The sequence below is a fragment of the Eumetopias jubatus genome, unplaced genomic scaffold, assembly GCF_037043125.1.
Source record: "Eumetopias jubatus isolate StellerSeaLion01/CBP00866 unplaced genomic scaffold, mEumJub1_p1.0 scaffold_7, whole genome shotgun sequence".
NCBI classification, from domain to species: Eukaryota; Metazoa; Chordata; class Mammalia; order Carnivora; family Otariidae; genus Eumetopias; species Eumetopias jubatus.
In genome coordinates, this window is record NW_028274813.1 from 75,377,352 (window position 1) to 75,396,318 (window position 18,967).

General features: G+C 39.0%; 2 pseudogenes; both read left to right on the forward strand.

Moving 5' to 3' along the window:
• Positions 1 to 6,933: 6,933 nt before the first annotated feature.
• On the forward strand, positions 6,934 to 7,882 carry LOC114221313 (olfactory receptor 4F6-like; annotated as a pseudogene).
• Positions 7,883 to 13,663: 5,781 nt separating this feature from the next.
• Positions 13,664 to 14,309, forward strand: LOC114221292 (NHP2-like protein 1; annotated as a pseudogene).
• The last annotated feature ends 4,658 nt before the right edge of the window (positions 14,310 to 18,967 follow it).

Sequence of the window (18,967 nt, forward strand, 5' to 3'; positions counted from 1 at the left end):
TGATCACAGCACAAAATCACAGATCATCACATTGAACTGCTCAAATTCCCTGGATCTCTTCATCAGGTTGTGATAATTTACACTTGGGAAACCAGTGTGCACAAAAGACCTGGTTTCCATTAGAAGCAGTTATGGACTCTATCCAGTCCTACCATCCAGTCCAGGTAATTGACTCCCTTCCAAATGGTAGGAACTATTTATAACTTTCTGTCTTATGAAATAGTGGCAACTCAAAAGGCTGTGAACCGTCTGTCTGCGAGTCTCAATCTCTTGAAGCTCCTGCTGAGTGAGACCTGCACCTGAGCAGGTACAAATGAAACCTGTTCTCTAACTCCCTAGCAACTGGTTACATTTTGTTCCCAAAACTTCTTTCCTCTTTCCCTCAAGGTTTCTTCTGCTCATGGTCTTTACTTGAATGATTTTCACTCACATAGTTTTATGTATGTTCTGGTCTCATTTTCATAATTTCAACTGTACTGTGAACTGAATTTCTCTCCATTAAATTGATATGTGAAGGGGCTTCAATTTTCCATTCCTTTTTCTTTCTCTAATATTAGATTTGTGGAAATAAAACATTATGTTTTGGCTATTTCATTCCAACAGAGCACAGTCTAGCAGAGCAAGCTATCTCTATCTTTGGAAAGCATAGAATAATCAAGTTTTAAAAAAATCACCATTATTTAAAAAAAACTTTCTGAGTATTTACTATATGCCACAGCATGCTCTGCTGTTTTCCATGTATTAACTCATTTAATCATCACAACACTATAAGGTAAGTACTATTATCATCACTATTTTACAGATGAGGAAATTCAGGGACAGAGAAATGAAGCAACCCATCCAAGGACACATAGTTCATAAATCAAAGAGATGGAAATTCGAATCCAGGTAGTCTGTCCCCAGAACATTTGCTATTAGTTACTATATAATACTGCTATTTATAAAATTACTCCTATATCATTTTTCCTATTTCCTCCACTAATTTCAAATTTTCTTTGGAAATTAGAAAATCTATAAATATCACTTGTAATAAATATAGAAAATGAGTTCATATTTAGGAAAAAATAAAATCTCCTAAAATCCCACAACCTACAGACACTGTGGTATAAAGTCTAAATATTTCCATATATACATTTACATTATATGTAATGTTTTGTGTTGTATAATTTTTTTAACTTAATGACAAAGTATACATCTTTTCAGTTTCATTTATCCAAAGTTCTAATTTGTTCCATGTGCACTGAAATCTTATAAACATAGTTTTAAGTATATATAAAAGTTCTCTTCCTTATTCATGTAGCAAATAGCCTCGCATAGGTTATTATGACAACTGTCCTGTCCTTCTGATTACTGAATTTTTCCAAATATATGGTGATGCTCTTCTGTTCAGCAATATGTCTATAGCATGCTTTAATACTTCACTGTCATTTGAGGAAAGTTCCAGATATTCTATAATGACTATACACATTTTATTGGAAGCAAAAAACAAAGAGAAAAGTTTGTCCTTTTGCTAGTTTTACCGTATTAGATTTAGGATCTACATGGGAATGTGGGGTGTTGAGGTCACTCTGAGGACACTGTCATGACAAGGAGGTTGCTGGCTTCCAGATTGTTTTCCATTCTCCCATCAGTGTGCAGGTATCAATAAGTTCAATTCACAAAGTCATTTAGTGAAGATTTACTCTCCTCCAAATCTCCCCTAGGGGCTTCTAAGCCCCTGATTTTCTTGCCATGTCTTCTTGAACTTCCCACTATGAATATTAGTGAGGACACTCATTTAATAGTGCCTACCTTGTGCCAGAAATTGTGCTAAGCACTGGGGTATACAAAGTTGGCTAAAGGCTCCTTTTCTCAAAGAAATCATAGCTGATAATGAAGAATTATGCATAAGAAATTACAATATACTTTATTATAAAGAAGGTATGTCGGGTTTGGCCAGCAAACCCTGAGACGGCGAATGAAAAGATTACTCCAGACACCTTAGTAGGAGAAAGGAGAGGCCTGGGGACCAGACGCTCTAGTGGTGAAAGGCCCTGAGCCAGACTCTGCCTCCACCTTTATTGTGAATGTTATCAATACAACAATGGAATAATAAAACAAGAAGGAATGTGAGGCTGTAATGATCAAGACCGCGGCATAGGGAGTATCTTATGAGTAGAACAAGCTGTGCTCATGACAGGCGTGCAGACAGGGAGTGCATGGAGTGCGTGACCTCCAAAGATAAATGTTTCTCCTAAGACAAGCATTTACTCCCTGGATGAGCACCCTGAGCTGCAATGAGGATCCAGCTGTTTCCAGCCCAGAAATTCTAAAGGAGGCCCAGTTTTCCGGATACTCCTTCTTTACTTTTCAACTACTCTTGATCCAGGGAGGCATGTGTTCATTAAATCTTCTCTAGTCAGGCACTATGAATTCCCACAAAGGTACAAGATTTAATAATAGTTCATAGACACTACTTTGCATGGGGTCCTCAATGAATACTTCAGAGTAGCTAGCATTTAATTGAAGTGTTGAAGGATAATGGAAAAGGGGAATTAACATTTCTGCCAGATAGTTATACTCATATACTCTCAAATCTTCATAACATCTGGAGAAGGTAAACACCTCCCATTTTATGGACAAATAAATATCATCAGCATAACTGGCTACCCTACCCTAGTTTATATAACTCACAAATGGCAGGACTAGAATGGCAGCCAAGTTATTAGGTCTAAGAGCCAAAGATGGTTCCACTTTGTAATGACAAGGAATAACACACATGAAAGTATATGAAAGAGCTGAAATGTGAAAAAAATATAGTAATGTGTTCAGTTCATAAAGGTTCTTATATGATACATAAATGAATTTTATTTTTAAAGATTTTATATTTTTATTTGAGAGAGAGAGTGAGGGATGGTAGGGTGGGACAGATGGGGAGGGAGAAGGAAGGAGAGAGAATCCTGAGCAGTCTCCATGCTGAATGCTGATCCAGACACAGGGCTTGATCCCACAACCCTGAGATCATGACCTGAGCCAAAACCAAGAGTCAGACACTTAACCTACTGAGCCACCCAGGCACCCCCACAATTGAATTTTAAATATCCTGAATGATAGAACCAAAGACATAAAATAGAAAGTAATAGGACCATATTTGATTTTTAGATAGACAAATCTGAAAGCAGAGTATAGAAAAAGGACTAAACTTGGCTAAAATTAGACAGAGAAATCATTCAGAAATGAAAAATAAATAAACCTGAAATAAAACTGACCATGGAAATGAAGAGAAGGACAAAAAACAGAAATATTCAAGAGGTACAATTTCCCATCTGGCATATAAGGTGAGAGAGGAGAAAAGATGCCTCAGAGATTCTTGGATTCAGCATCTGAGAGAGAATGGTCATGATATTTCCGAAGGCATTAAAAAGAGGATAAAATCATGAGTTCAGCCTTGCATTAACTTTGACGTGCTTGAGGGATGTCCATTTAGGTACTACAGTATAGTCTTAGATATATTATGCTAGAATCCAGAAACAGAACTATAGATATAGAAATCTTTTAAGCGGGGAGTAGTTAAAATAAGGAAGCATGTTTGAAATGAAAAAATATATATTTTAGGTCTCCTGAGTTACATAGTAACACTCAAAAATAAGCGGGAAAAAAAATCTATGCATCTGTGAAAGAAGTTAGAAATACAGGAGAAAAATCAAGAGAGCTCTGTTACACAAATATCAAAAATGCATTCAGCATCAGTAAGTAACAATGCCTTATTTACAGTCTCTTACACAAAGTTTTTTTTTTTATTCCGTTACAAGAATATCAGAAGGTAGACCTTTGCTGACATCTGTCAAAGACCTTTTACAATGGATTATTTCTCTAACTGTTCATAATATCATCTTTAACATGTAGACCCTCAAAGGTCGTGACTGCTGCCTCACATTAATATTGAATGCAGGAATAGAAGACCCAGAAAAAGAGACTTCTCCACATTATTCTTTTTTATCTGGGAAAAAAAACCTTCCACAGAAGGCATTGTTCTCTATCTCATCAAATCTAGGCTATGTGCCCCTCTTAGACCAATCCATGGCCAAGTCACAAAGATTATAATATTTCATCCCAGGGCTAAGATAAGAACCTACCTTCTTCCAAAATTCAGAAATTTCCATCAAATACCTAAACAGACAGGTGTTCTCTCTGTTTTAGAAACTATAAGGAAATATTAAGAAAAGAAATTCCAGTTGGCAAAGTAAAGAATGGCTTATGTTAGTGCTTTCCTGTTCTCAGTGTAGGACTTGCCTTTTCCAAATAACAAACACCAGCATTCTGTAAAATGCTATCCAGTTAACAATCATTATATTCCTTGACCCAAAATTCATTCATGTATATTAATGTTCTCTAAGCAAGGAAGCCTATACATTTCTGGTTAAAATTAGGTATGAAACATGAAGGTTTTCTTCATAGTATACCCAGAAATCATCACTTACTGACTGAGAAATGTTGGTTTAACCAGAACTAGTAAAAGTATAACACTAGTACCAAAATAATAACAATAATAATGGTAATAATTAATAATCTACTTCTATCACATATATGCATACTCCACTACAACCATATATTTCACAAAATTCTTTTTTCCTTTTCTTGCCCCTACTTCTTATTGCTTTCCTTTCATTTCCTTTTCATAATTACTATTGTTTTGCTCATGCTCACCACAGTGTAGCTACCATACATCACCATACGATGCTATTACAGTATCATTGACTATATTCTCTGTGCTGTAATTTTCATTCCAGTAACATTCATTCCATAATTGCAAGCTTTATCTCCCACTCCCCTTTACACTATTTTGCCCATCCCCCAACCACCCTCCCCTTGGTAACTACCAGTTTCTTCTCTGTATTTGTAGGTCCGTTTCCTCCTTTTCATAATTTTTATTACAAACACATGGCTAATAGAGAAAACTACAAAACATAGATGGTCAACATTTTTGGTATTAAAAGTACCTAAAATGTCATTATCCAAAATGATCTAAAATGTTGATACATATACTTACATGTTTTTGTAATGAATAATTATAAAGAAATTGTAAACAATTTATCTTAACAATTTTGCAGACACATCAACAAGTCTAAATTTGCATCATTTATGATGGCTTAGCTCATCTTATCGAGTCACCCTTTCTGAATATCTTCTCATTTCTAATTATATCTTTGAATTGTACCTTAGTTTTTCTTTTTAGATTAAATAATGAATGGATCCAAATACAAGTTATATATACACATCTTCAAACTTTTTTTTTTTTACAGATTTTATTTATTTGACAGAGAGAGACACAGCGAGAGAGGGAACACAAGCAGGGGGAGTGGGAAAAAGAGAGGCAGGCTCCCCGCCAAGCAGGGAGCACGATGCGGGGCTCGATCCGCGGATCCTAGGATCGTGACCTGAGCGGAGGGCAGACGCTTAACGACTGAGCCACCCAGGCGCCCCAACCTTTTTCTTTTTTTTTTTAAGATTCATTTATTTACTTGAGAGAGAGAGCACAAGTAGGAGGGGCAGAGAGACAGGGAGAGACAATCTCAAGCAGACTCCTGCTGAGCACAGAGCCCAGCCAAGGTGCTCCACACGGGGCTCACTGTTTGATCTCACAATCCTGAAAAATCCTGATACCACGAACTGAGCCAAAATCAAAAGTCGGGAGCTTAACCGACTGCACCACCTATGCTCCCCATCTTTAATCTTTCTACTTATGCATAGTGATAACAGTAATTTCCCTTGAAAAAGTTGTTTGTAGCCATTTTACTCACCTTCAAATAGCATTTTAGCTAAACTAAACTTCAAATACTTGACAAGGTCTCATGACCTTTATCTTTCATGACTCTCTGGGGTCCTATAGTTTCGGCATGATCTTAGTATATCATGAGTAAATATTTTGTTTCAGTAAAGACACCATTATCTCTCAGGTTTGTGTTTGAATTGCTACTTATTAATTCTAGAACAGAACTCCTAAAAGCACAAATCTCTCTCACTCCTAGCAAAGTATGGAGAAGCCCTTTTTCTGAGTCTGCTGACACTCTGGGGTTTAGAGTTTCACCGATTTAAAGTACATCTCCATTCTCCATGTCACTGGTTGCAGTCACAATATTGGAAACTATCAGAGGACTAAGCCTATTCACTTTAAGCTATGATTCCTCTTAGATTCAACCTTCTTACAACATTCATTGGCTGGTCACTATTCACTATTGCATGAGTGATTAATGCCTGAGATTTTGCAGGTGTGAAGTAAATGAATAATCAGAGAGTACATTCTGCTAGGGCATGTGTGCACAAATATGATTAAGAGTTTGAACATTCAGGGGCACCTGGGTAGCTCAGTCCTAATCGTCTGTCTTCGGCTCAGGTCATGATCCTGGGGTTCTGGGATCGAGCCCCATATCAGGCTCCCTGCTCGGCAGGAAGTCTGCTTCTCCCTCTCCCATTTCCCCTGCTTGTGTTCCCTCTCTCACTGTGTCTCTCTTTGTCAAAAAAATAAATAAAATCTTTAAAAAAAAAAAAAAGGAGTTTGAGCATTCAAATCATGGCTATTTATGACACAGAAGATGTTTTCTTGAATATATTTAGAGAAGACTGAAGAAGCCCAAATTATTGCACAATAAGCATGGTAAAGAAGCTCTCTACCAGGAAGTTGTGACTCTTTGCTCCTAATTCCTCCACTTTACCTCCCTTATTCCCACATGATTTCTTTCCCTGTCACCCTAGCCTAACTTTTGATTATCTCATTTCTATTTTTTTAATCTTCCCCTGCCCCCTCTGTCCGTGTTCTAATTTCTAAATTAGACACTTGCAACATATTTTCCACAAAATCATTGATGTGCAAACAACATATCAATGTTCAGTTCCCATATTTCTCAATTCTTCCTTATTTTCTACCTTCAGAATACTTCAGCATCTTCCCTACTGATTGAGCCAATGGATACAAATGACTTTGTCGTATCTGAATTTGTACTAATTGGACTTTCAAATTCATGGGAGATGCATCATTTTCTCTTTTGGTTCTTCTCTGTGTTCTACATGGGAATTATCCTAGGAAACCACTTCATTGTGCTCACGGTAATTACTGACTCTCATTTACACACCCCCATGTACTTCCTATTGGCCAACCTCTCTCTACTTGATCTGGGTCTGTCATCTACCACAGTGCCCAAGACGATCTCTAATCTTTTCACTGACTGCAACATCATTTCCTTTCCAAAATGCATGACACAGATATTTTTTATTCATATCACAGGTGGAGGTGAGATGGTGCAGCTCATAGCCATGGCCTATGACCGGTATACTGCAATCTGTAAGCCTCTCCACTACCTGACCATCATGAGCCCCAAAATGTGTGTTTCCTTTGTAGTGGCTGCCTGGATAGTGGGAACAATCCATGCTGTATTTCAGTTTGTTTTTGTCATAAACTTGCCCTTTTTGTGGCCCTAATGAAGTAGATAGTTTTTACTGTGATTTTCCTCAGGTCATGGAACTTGCTTGTCTAGACACATACAAGCTAGAGTTTGTAATCATCACTAACAGTGGGTTTATATCCATGGCTACTTTCTTCTCTTTAATTACATCCTATATCTTCATTTTGGTCACTATCTGGAAACGTTCTTCGGGGGACTTGTCCAAAGCATTTGTCACACTGTCAGCTCACATCATTGTAGTGATTTTGTTTTTCACACCATGCATGTTTCTCTACGTGTGGCCCTTCCCCACAACATCATTGGATAAGTGTTTGTTCATTGTTGACTTTGCTATCACCCCTCTCTTGAATCCTGCCATCTATACATTAAGAAACAAAGACATGAGAGAAGCCATGAGAAGACTGGGCAAACAGATTGTGGGTCCTCATGGGATCTCAAAATGAATGGAGCAGATCTAGATACCACAGGCTTCAGGCTCACCAAGAACACTGCAAACCATGTGACTATCATCATTACAATGGTAAGAACTACTATTGTCGTGATAGTTCAACAAAGGTCCCCCTGTAGAAATTGATTATTGAGTCAGAGGGGACTTTATTTTGCTAATGACAGAGAATAAATTGACATCACCTACTTATATCAAGAAGAAAGGTGAGAACAGAAAACTGAGCTGATTTGTATGAGTAACTTAATATTCAAATACCATTTTCTGTGACTTGTATTGTAAATAATTGTATTTACTCTCAATAATGATAAGTAATAAATATATCTCATGGTAACCTATGGATTTAATAGATGAAATGTGACTTTGAGTAAATCAAAATCAATAAATTATATTTTTTAATTCTTATTTTAATTTTAGTTTAACTTAGAATAAGAACAAAATCAATTATTTGTTACTTAGGTTATGCATGCTATTTTAGTTTTTTGTTTAGATTTGATGGCTGTAAATAGAGAGGGATATTCTTTAACACTATGAATACTTCAAAGAAACACAAACCAGAGATTTCTGAACTTTTGTCTCACTTTCTACTATTCTAAAAATGAAGATTTTCAAATATTCAATTATCCTAGTGTATTCTCAAAAAAAAAAACAAAAACCCAAAAATGGTAGCTGTTTCAGGGCACCTGGGTGGCTCAGTCCGTTAAGCGTCTGCCTTTGGCTCAAGTCACGATCTCAGGGTCCTGGAATTGAGCCCCATGTGGGACTCCCTGCTCAACAAAGAGTCTGCTTTTCCCTCTCCCTCTGCCACTCCCCCCACAGCTTACACTCTCTCTCTCAACTAAATAAAATCTTTTCAAAAAAATGACTAATTTATTAATTAAATTTTAAAACTAATAGCTGTTTCATAAAAGAAGAATCACCCTAATATGTATGTTTAGAGATTCTGGTTTCTTTGAATATGATTTGCTGCTCAGACAAATGTTCCCCCAAAAGCTTATATGTCTTTGATAAATATAAAGCCAAAAATGGTAAGGCGTATTTAATTTAATTTAGCATTTCTACATATGGAATAAATGCTTTATTAAAGTTACACATAACTTTTTCACATATTTGTTTCTACTTCTCTGTAAATAAAATCTACTCAATTAAGGAAACTAATGCCTATATTTTTTGTCCTGTGCCTCTTCAGGAATCTTTTCAATAATATCTCTGTTTCCTCCATGTAAATTAATCCATTATACTTAATTTAATGCTTTGGTATTCATCTGGATGGGAAGTTCTTTACTTGATCATTGCTAACCACGCCCTCTTACAAATAATCCACTGGGCTTCTGAGACAGTACATTGTCCCCCTTTTCCTCCTACTCTTTGGGAATGCCTTCCCAGTAGCAGTTTGCTGGGGTTCTCTCATCTGCTCCACCACCAAACTCAGTGTTCCTCAGAACTGCAACTTTGGCCTTTTCTTACTCCATAATCACTCCATATTCTATCTCTGGAGGCATCCATTCCCTTGGCTTTAATTACCATCTCAGCTAAGGGCTTTTATTCTTAAGCCAGAGTATTATTTCTTGAGTTCCTACTTCATAAATCTGCCTACTGACTTGATGCTTCAAGGGCATCTCCCACTCAGCAGATCTGAAACTAAACTAATCAACTCATCCTCAAACCCGCTCTTCTTTCAGGTCCCTAGTCACAGTAAATGGCACCTATATTAACCCAGTTCCTCAAAACCTAGACGTAATAATGAACTCCTCCATCTGCAATCCCCAATAGTCAATAAAACAGCAAATCCTATTAATTCCAACCTCTAAAACCTCTTAAATATGTCCTTTGTTTTCTTCCAAATGTCACCATTCTTGTCTAAGTCTTCACATGTCATTTTTCAAATTGAGTATTAAGTCACTATGTGTCTTCCCCCTTCAAAGCTCGTTTGCCTTTATTCCCATTACCTACATACAGAATGAGAGATTTTTTAAGTATAAATTTAAGCAAATGATTGTTCTCGTAAGACCCTTCACATACTTGCCAATGCTCTTAAATTAAAATACAAACTCCTTTTCAAGATTTATCAGACCATCCAAGACCTGGCCCTCATCCATCTCTCCAGCCTCAGAGAACAACATGCTCTTGCCCTACAATTTCAAAGGAAATTTGGTTTTCTTTTACTTGCCTAAAAACTTCATTCTCTCCAGGCACCTGGTTGACTCAGTCCCTTAAGTGTCAAAGTCTTGGTTTCAGGTCAAGTCACAATCTCAGGGTCGTGAGACTGAGCCCCGTGCAGAGTACCCTGTCAGGCTCTGTGCTCAGGACAGTCTGCTTGAGATTCTCTCCCTCTGTCCCACACCCTACTCATGCTCTCTCTCTCTCTAAAATAAAATAAATAAAATCTTTAAAAAAACAAACTTTATTCTCTCTCATCTTGAGGCTTTGCACCGGCTAATCATTCTGTCTGAAATATCTGTCCTTCATGCTTTGCCTATGAACATATATTCATTCCACAAATCTCAGTTTTGGCATCATTTTATCAAGAAACACTTCCAAATGGGGACGCCTGGCTGGCTCAGTCGGCTAAGCGTCTGCCTTCGGCTCAGTTCGTGGTCCCAGGGTCCTGGGATCGAGTCCCACATCGGGCTCCTTCCTCAGCAGAGACCCTGCTTCTCCCTCTGCCTGCCTCTCCCTTGGCTTGTGCATGCACGCGCACACGCTCTCTCTCTTTCTCTCTTTCTCTCACTCTCTGACATGTAAATAAATACATAAAGTCTTTAAAAAAAATAAGTATATACAATTAAATTAAAAAAAAAAGAAAGAAACACTTCCAAGAACCTGGGTCCAGGAGAGCTCCTTCCATTGTATATATTATACCACTCCCTAGTGCCACTTTTATAACACCAGCTACACTCATAATTTCTTATTCCATGTATGTCTTCCTCATAACATTTTAAGTTCCATGTGAGGAAGGGCCTGGGTCCATCATAGTTACTCCTATAACACGAGTAACAACTCAACAGGAAATGCTGAATAAACATTTATCATTAAATAAAATGAATAAAACCAACAAAGAGTAAAAACAAGTAATGCAAATAATTTCTTGAATACTGTTTAGGTTTTCTTTGTACATTCAATCAAAGGTCAGGATTAATTAATCAATTAATTTTCTCTGTGTGTCCTCAATACTCTACAGTGAAATCTACTAATGAGTACCTTTTGTAGACTTAAGCCAATTCAAAGCCTGAGACAATCTCAGCTGGGGCAGCCTATAAATCAATCCTCTCAGCCCTCTCTGATACTTCTAGGTCTCATAAACCCTACATTACCAACCCCTGCTCCTGTTGAACCAGCAGCCTTCTCTGCTGCCAAGCAAACCCAAGATCCAAAAGAAGATGTGGTATATATACACAATGGAATATTATGCAGCCATCAAAAGGAATGAGATCTTGCCATTTGCAACGACATGGATGGAACTGGAGGGGGTTATGCTGAGTGAAATAAGTCAATCAGAGAAAGACATGTATCATATGACCTCACTGATATGAGGAATTCTTAATCTCAGGAAACAAACTGAGGGTTGCTGGAGGGGTGGGGGTGGGAGGGATGGGGTGGCTGGGTAGTAGACATTGGGTAGGGTATGTGCTATGGTGAGCTCTGTGAATTGTGCAAGACTGTTAAATCACAGATCTGTACTTCTGAAACAAATAATGCAACATATGTTAAAAAAGAAAAAGAAAAAGAAGAAGATAGCAGGAGGGGAAGAATGAAGGGGAGTAAATCGGAGGGGGAGACGAACCACGAGAGATGATGGACTCTGAGAAACAAACTGAGGGTTCTAGAGGGGAGGAGGGTGGGGGGATGGGTTAGCCTGGTGATGGGTATTAAAGAGGGCACATTCTGCGTGGAGCACTGGGTGTTATGCACAAACAATGAATCATGGAACACTACATCAACAACCAATGATGTAATGTATGGTGATTAACATAACAATAAAAAATTTAAAAAATAAATAAATAAATGCAGACATGACATTAGTGGCATGATAAAAAAAAAAAAACCCCAAGATCCATTCCTCAGAAGATGGCTCTCAATCACAGCTTGCCCTTTGTCTGCCTGGCCAACTCCTTAGCACTTTATTTCTACCTAGATGTTCCTTAATATGCTGTTATGCCTGGTATCCAGTGTCTGACTTAGAACACAGGTATACACCGACAGGAGCACACTGACATGATAGAATAATTTTATGGGGTACTGTGTTGCAGAAGAGCCTTCGGAGGGTTGGGAGGCAATAGGAGAAATTTTCCTCTGATCTTAGAGTAGTTGTGCTTCTTCTAGGCAAATAAATTGCTTTACCTCATCTTATATATACTATGATTCATGTAATTGACCATGCATCACTATTTATTTTTTAATATATCGGCCCACATTATTCTCCAGTTTGTATCCTTGTTTATACATTTTGCAATATCCATACTTTTTGAAAATTAATTTGAGACTGTCATCTGCAGCAAGAGAATTATGATTTTCCTTGTTTCTGAACTGAGAATATATAACACAGCTCTAAATAAATATAGCTCTAAACAAAGATAGATCCTTCACACTTTGGGACCCTGTGATAGGCTGGAGATCAGATTCTCTATACCTCCACATCAAAAATAGATAAAAGCTTTATTTTTACAGAGATACACTAGGCTTATTTCAATGTCTTGTCATAGGTCCTTTGAATAAGTTGCTCCCTCAGATAAACATGCTCCTCTTAGGAACAACCCAGAATAACTTCCTACATTTTCCTCCTTTGTTTGTATCTCTTTCCCTTGATCTCTTAAGAATTTGATGTAATTATATACAAATTTTAATTCTATCCAGTCAACTCAGGAAAAACCAGGGTCAAAAGCATTCAAGGGTGGCCTGGGTGGCTCAGTCAGTTAAGCATCTCCTTTCAGCTCAGGTCATGATCCCAGGGTCCTGGGATCGAGTCCCACATCAGGGTCCCTGCTCAGTGGGGAGTCTGCTCTCCCTCTGCCCCTCCCCCCACTTGTGCTCTCTCTCTCTCTCTCTCTCTCCGTCCCCCAAATAAATAAAATCTTTAAAAAAAAAAAGCATTCAAGAAGACCTTCATCCTCAACACTCCAAAGTTTGGGACCACAGGTAAACATATATAGGTTAAGACTGGCTATGAATGATAAGAGGAAAATGATTAATACATTCCCCCACTGTCAGTTGTAAGAATTATCTTTACATATCAGGGGTTTTACATCTATTTCTCCAAGTTTAGTACATGAGTGAAGGTATGTCTGTCCACTCAGGATATGTTTTCACACCCTCATCCCCTAACTCAATGCTTCCAAACATTTCATTCCAAAGATCATGTAACATATAGGGATATTTTCACACAAACCAACATATTGCCTAAAACCCTTCCCTCTTCCCCTCTGTTTCATTACCAGGCAATTTCTCTTTCACTACTTCTCTCATGGGGACACCAATGTGACTCAAATATTTAGTCCCCCACGAGAAACTAATACTGGGCTCAGTATTGGCCTTCTCTGAGACAACAGTTGATTACTTTCCTGTGTAGCTAATTAACTTATTTCCCATTTTGAGGAACCTTATATATAGCTTTGTCTTGAGGGAAGATTATGTGGCTGAACAGGCAGACAGGAAAGATGCTTTTTAACTATAAAACTGCACCTGTGCCATTCCTCCGGCGCGGCCTTCTGGCCAAGGAGCGCATGCTCCCGCTCTGATGTCACACGTGCTCTGAGGGGTGACGGGACCGTGGAATCATGACATGACTGAGGCTGATGTAAATCCAAACGCCGACCCCTTCACAGACGCCCACCTCACTAAGAAACTCCTGGACCTTGTTCATCAGTCATGCAACTACAAGCAGCTTCGGAAAGGTGCCAGTGAAGTCACCAAAACTCTCAACAGAGGCATCTCTGAGTTCATCGCAATGGCTGCAGACGCTGAGCCCCTGGAGATCATCCTGCACCTTCTGCTGCTCTGTGAGGATAAGAATTGCACCCTACGGAAGAATGAAGGGGAGTAAATCGGAGGGGGAGACCAACCATGAGAGACGATAGACTCTCAAAAACAAACTGAGGGTTCTAGAGGGGAGGTGGGTGGGGGGATGGGTTAGCCTGGTGATGGGTATTAAAAAGGGCACGTTCTGCGTGGAGCACTGGTTGTTATGCACAAACAATGAATCATGGAACACTACATCAAAAACTAATGATGTAATGTATGGTGATTAACATAAAAATAAAAAATTTAAAGGAAAAAAAAAAAAAGAATTGCACCCTACGTGTTTGTGCGCTCCACGCAGGCCCTGCGGCGGGCCTGTCATCACCTTCTCTGTCACCATTAAAGAACACTCCCAGCTGAAGCAGCGGATCCCGTCCATTCAGCAGTCCATTGAAAGGCTCTTAGTCTAAACCAGCTGTCTCTGCCCCACGCCTCACTGAGTCCTCACCCTGGGGTTGTGTGAATGTACTGCTGTGAACACACTGGCTAGCTATTTACCCTCATGGGGTTGGCTCCCTATCTGTAGAATGAAGTGACTAAACAAGATTCTCTCAAAGTTCTTTCCCACTTCTATACAAACCTATAATTCTGATCATCTTATTTGTTTAATATGTATCTATATTTCCTGTTTAAAGGTGGGTCTCCCCAGGCCCTGAATGAGTGAAAAACGTTACATCTCCAAGAGGAAGGATAGCAAACTCTTTGGGGACTTGGCTTCTGATATACTCCTGAGAGCTTCACAAAGTCACCAGGGTTTTCTAAAAAGGTAGAGAAACAAGTACATGGTCTTTTTCTCCAAACAAGCTCTCTCAGGTCATCAGGATTTCCTCATCAATGATACACGCTAATTCCAGATGTTTGTAACAGAAAGGGTGGAAATTTCTTCACTCAGCTAAATACTTTTTACGTACATATAACTGGATTAAACCAGGAAATACAAGCTTGTGGGGAAGGCATTATTAAATCAATTTCTCTATGTATTTGTGAGGGCTACTATTTTGTTTCTTCTATAAACAATTCAGTACCTATTTCTAAGAGATGCATTCATCACATATTTCCTGGGCTTTTTCTACATGCTGTGTGATATAGTGTTAGATGAAGCAGAAGGGGTGCCTATATCATAAACCTCAATTTTATATTTTTGAAAAGCTATAAAGTTTTCCTTCTTTGTCTTATCCCTTTTCCCATCTCTTCTTTTATTGTTCTAGTCTCTTTCTAATCCATCTTCATTCTCTTTTTTTCTGCTTGTTCCTTACAGATGCTACTGCTGACTCCACCACATTGATTGCACTCACAGTTCCATGTTTTGTATTGTGACTGTCTCATTTTAGAATAATTAAGATCATTAATAGATTAAATTATATTTTAAAATAGAAGCTTAGAGTCTTTAAGCTAATAGGTTCATATATTGTAAGATTTTCTTTTTTAAAAGGAATTTTCCTTTTTTTTGTTTAAAAAAGTTAATTATCACTCCAACTCCAAGACGCACATTTCAGCAGTACTAACCTAAGAGTAATAAATATTTCCAAATCTCACAAATTACTTCAGAGACTTTAATTGATTTTTTAAGATGAAACACCACTTTCATGATGAGAGTCCTGAAGTATTAGGTTTATATGTTTTATCTCAGCTTAACAGGATAAAACATGTTGTCTTAAGAAGTCAACATAATTCTTCATCTGCAATTTTATTAAAGGCACTGAATTGGGTGGTGAGTTCATGAAGTCACCAAACACCTTCTGCTCAGCAGCATAGAGGGTACTGCCATGAAATTTTCTTGGAATAATGTCATTAATTCTATAATGCTTCCCAGAATCAATTCTCGTCCCCAAATTCTTCATCCCTATGTCCCTGTAACTTGGATGATTTAAATATGGGTAAAAAGTCCACTGACAGTAGTATGAATGAATTGAAAATGGTAAAACATAGAGGGGGATTCCTGTCCATGATAGTGATATAGTAAGATCCTGAAATCACCTCCCCCTAAAGAACTACTGAGGGCTGACTGAACACCTTCTGCACAACAAAAGATTGAAGAGTAAGAGAGAATAGCCAGAGAGGAGAGACAAGGAAACAGTAAGAAAGGAAACTTCCACCAGTGATGTTGCAAAGTGCAGTGGAGAGGGATCTGGAAGCTCATTTGTCTGCCCTAAGGCATAGTAAAACAGCCTTGGTTTAAAAGAGCAACTAGTATATAATAGAGCCAACCTTAGAACTTCATCAAATGGCAAGGGAGCTGCTGAAACTATCTCTGGATTGGAGGAGCTAGCAAGTGCCATAGTTTACACTACCCCTCACCTTGAGAGTACAGACCAAAGCAGGGATGCCATAGCCAGCCTGCTGTCTCAGAGTACACTGGGCCCCTAGCCCACAACAGCCCCAGCCAACCCACTAAAGCAGTCCCAAGGTGCTACACACCAGGATACCCCTGCTCACTATAGCTCCAGCAGTTACACCAAGGTGCACAGATGCAAAACACCCCAGAATATTCCTTGCCCACATCACTGCAGTTTCAGATGGCTGGCTAGGGGACTCCTGATGCAAAGCACTTAGGGACCTCCCAGCTAATGCCTATGTTAGCTCCAACCCCCTCACAGGGGCACCTCATGAGCTGAGCACCCTATGGCACCCCAGCGTATACCCACTTCAGCTTCAGCTATCTTACCAGGGCACCCTCTGTGTAGGGACCCTCTGGACACTCTAGTTAATACTCACTTTGACTTCAGCTATTCTGCCAGGGTACCCTCTGCACAGAGAGACCAGGGACCACACTGGTCCACACCTACTTCAGTGCTCACCAGGCTGGAGAGAAGAGTGGAAGAACCCAGTGAGACCTTCAGTAAAGAAATAGAAAAGAAAAGAAAAAAAAAGAGTGCAAGAGTATAATAACTGAAATGAAAAATACACAAAAAGGAATCAAAAGATTAGTGGCTACAAACCACCCAAGTGAAACAGCAAAAAGAAAAAAGAATTTTAAAAAATAAAAATAATTTAAAAAATAAGGACAGTTTAAAGGCTCTCTTGGACAACAAGAAAACAAACATTCACATTATAGGGGTCCAAGAAGGACTAAGGACTAGGCGGCTAAGTGGAGTGTGGAACCCTCACTGGGACAGTGTGTCTCAGGATCCTCAGGGTCACAGAAAGACTGGGGGTGCCTGAGTGTACCAGAGCTCCCAGGTATCAGAGCGGGGAAGCCAGCTACAAAGACGTAGCTCAGGAGTGGGCTCTCAGCTCCGGGTTGCCATAAACCATGATCTGCGGAAGACTTGGTCCACTGCTCTTTAAGCAGGGACCCAACAAGAGGCAGAACCAGGAAGATCCCCCCATCCTTCCCCAGGACAAGCAGAATGTGAACACGCTCAGGGCCTGAAGGGTTTGGAGACATGAAACAGGGTCATGTGCCTGAGATAGAAATGCTCAGTCACAGACCAGGTGAGCATGGAGTGTGGACAGAGACCAGGCAGATAGGAGTGATTGACTGCTTTTCTCCGAGGGCTCACTGAGGAGTGGGGCTCCAAGCTCTCAGCTCCAGGGCCATAGATTGTGAGGCTGCCATTTTCAATCTCATTCTCTAAAGCTGCACGGAAAGCCTTCAGGGAACAAAAGCTACAGAGAGTAAATCAGAGCATTACTTAGCCTGGCCCCTGGCAATGGTGGTGCAACTCCACCTGGGGCAAAGACATTTGAGAATCAATGCAACAGGCCCCTCCTCCAGAAGATCAGCAAGAACATCCAGCCAAGACCAAGTTTACCAATCAATGAAAACTGCAAAACTCCAGCACAAGGTCATTACAACACATAGAATTCATGGCTTTTTTTCTCATGATTATTTACTCTTTCAACTTTAACTTTTTAAATTTTCTTTATATTTAAAAATTTTTCTTCTTTCTTTTTTCAATCAACTTCTTATCAATTCCTTTTTTATTTTCATTTTTGCAGTCATATTCTATCCCTTCATCGTATATAACCTTATTTTTGTGTGTGTGTGTGTGTGTGTGTATATATATATATATATATATATATATATATATATATATATATATGTAAGTTTTTCTTTCTTTAAAATTTTGGGAGGCAGTTTCTTCTAACAGACCAAAATACAATCTAGTGTATGGCTCTGCTCTATTCACCCACCTGATCATATTCTTTTCCCCCCACAATCCCGGTTTCAGATCTCTTCTGATTTGTTTAGTGTATATTTCTCTGAGGTTGTTGTTGTCCTTTTAGTATTTTGTTCTCTTGATCATCTATTCTTCTCTGGACAGAATGACAAGACAGAAGAACTCACCTCAAAAGAGAGAACAAGAGGCTGTACTGACTGCTAGGGACCTAAATAATATAGACAGTAGTAAGATGTCAGAACTACAGTTCAGAATAGCAATTATAAGATATTAGCTGGGCTTGGGGAAAAAAAAGGCATAGAAGACACTACAGAATCCCTTTCTGGAGAAATAAAAGAACTAAAATCTAACCAAGTCGAAATCAAAAAGGCTATTAATGACATGCAATCAAAAACGGTGGCTCTAACTGCTAGGATAAATGAGGCAGAAGGGAAAATAGGTAATATAGAAAACCAAATGATGGAGAATAAAGAAGTTGAGAAAAAGAGAGATAAATTTTTCTGGATAGGGCGCCTGGGTGGCTCAGTCGTTAAGTGTCTGCCTTCGGCTCAGGTCATGATCCCAGGGTCCTGGGATCGAGTCCCACATTGGGCTCCCTGCTCCGTGGGAAACCTGCTTCTCCCTCTTCCACTCCCCCTGCTTGTGTTCCTGCTCTCACTGTGTCTCTCTCTGTCAAATAAATAAATAAAATCTTTAAAAAAAAAAAAACGACTGGATCACGAGGGGAGAAATCGAGAGATAAGTGATACCATGAAGCAAAACAATATTAGAATAATTGAGATCCCAGAAGAAGAAGAAAGAGAGAGAGGGGCAGAAGGTATATTGGAGCAAATTATAGTGGTCAACTTCCAAATTTGGGGAAGGAAACAGGCATCAAAATCCAGGAGGCACAGAGAACCCCCCTCAAAATCAATAAAAATACGTCCATACCCTGACATCTAATA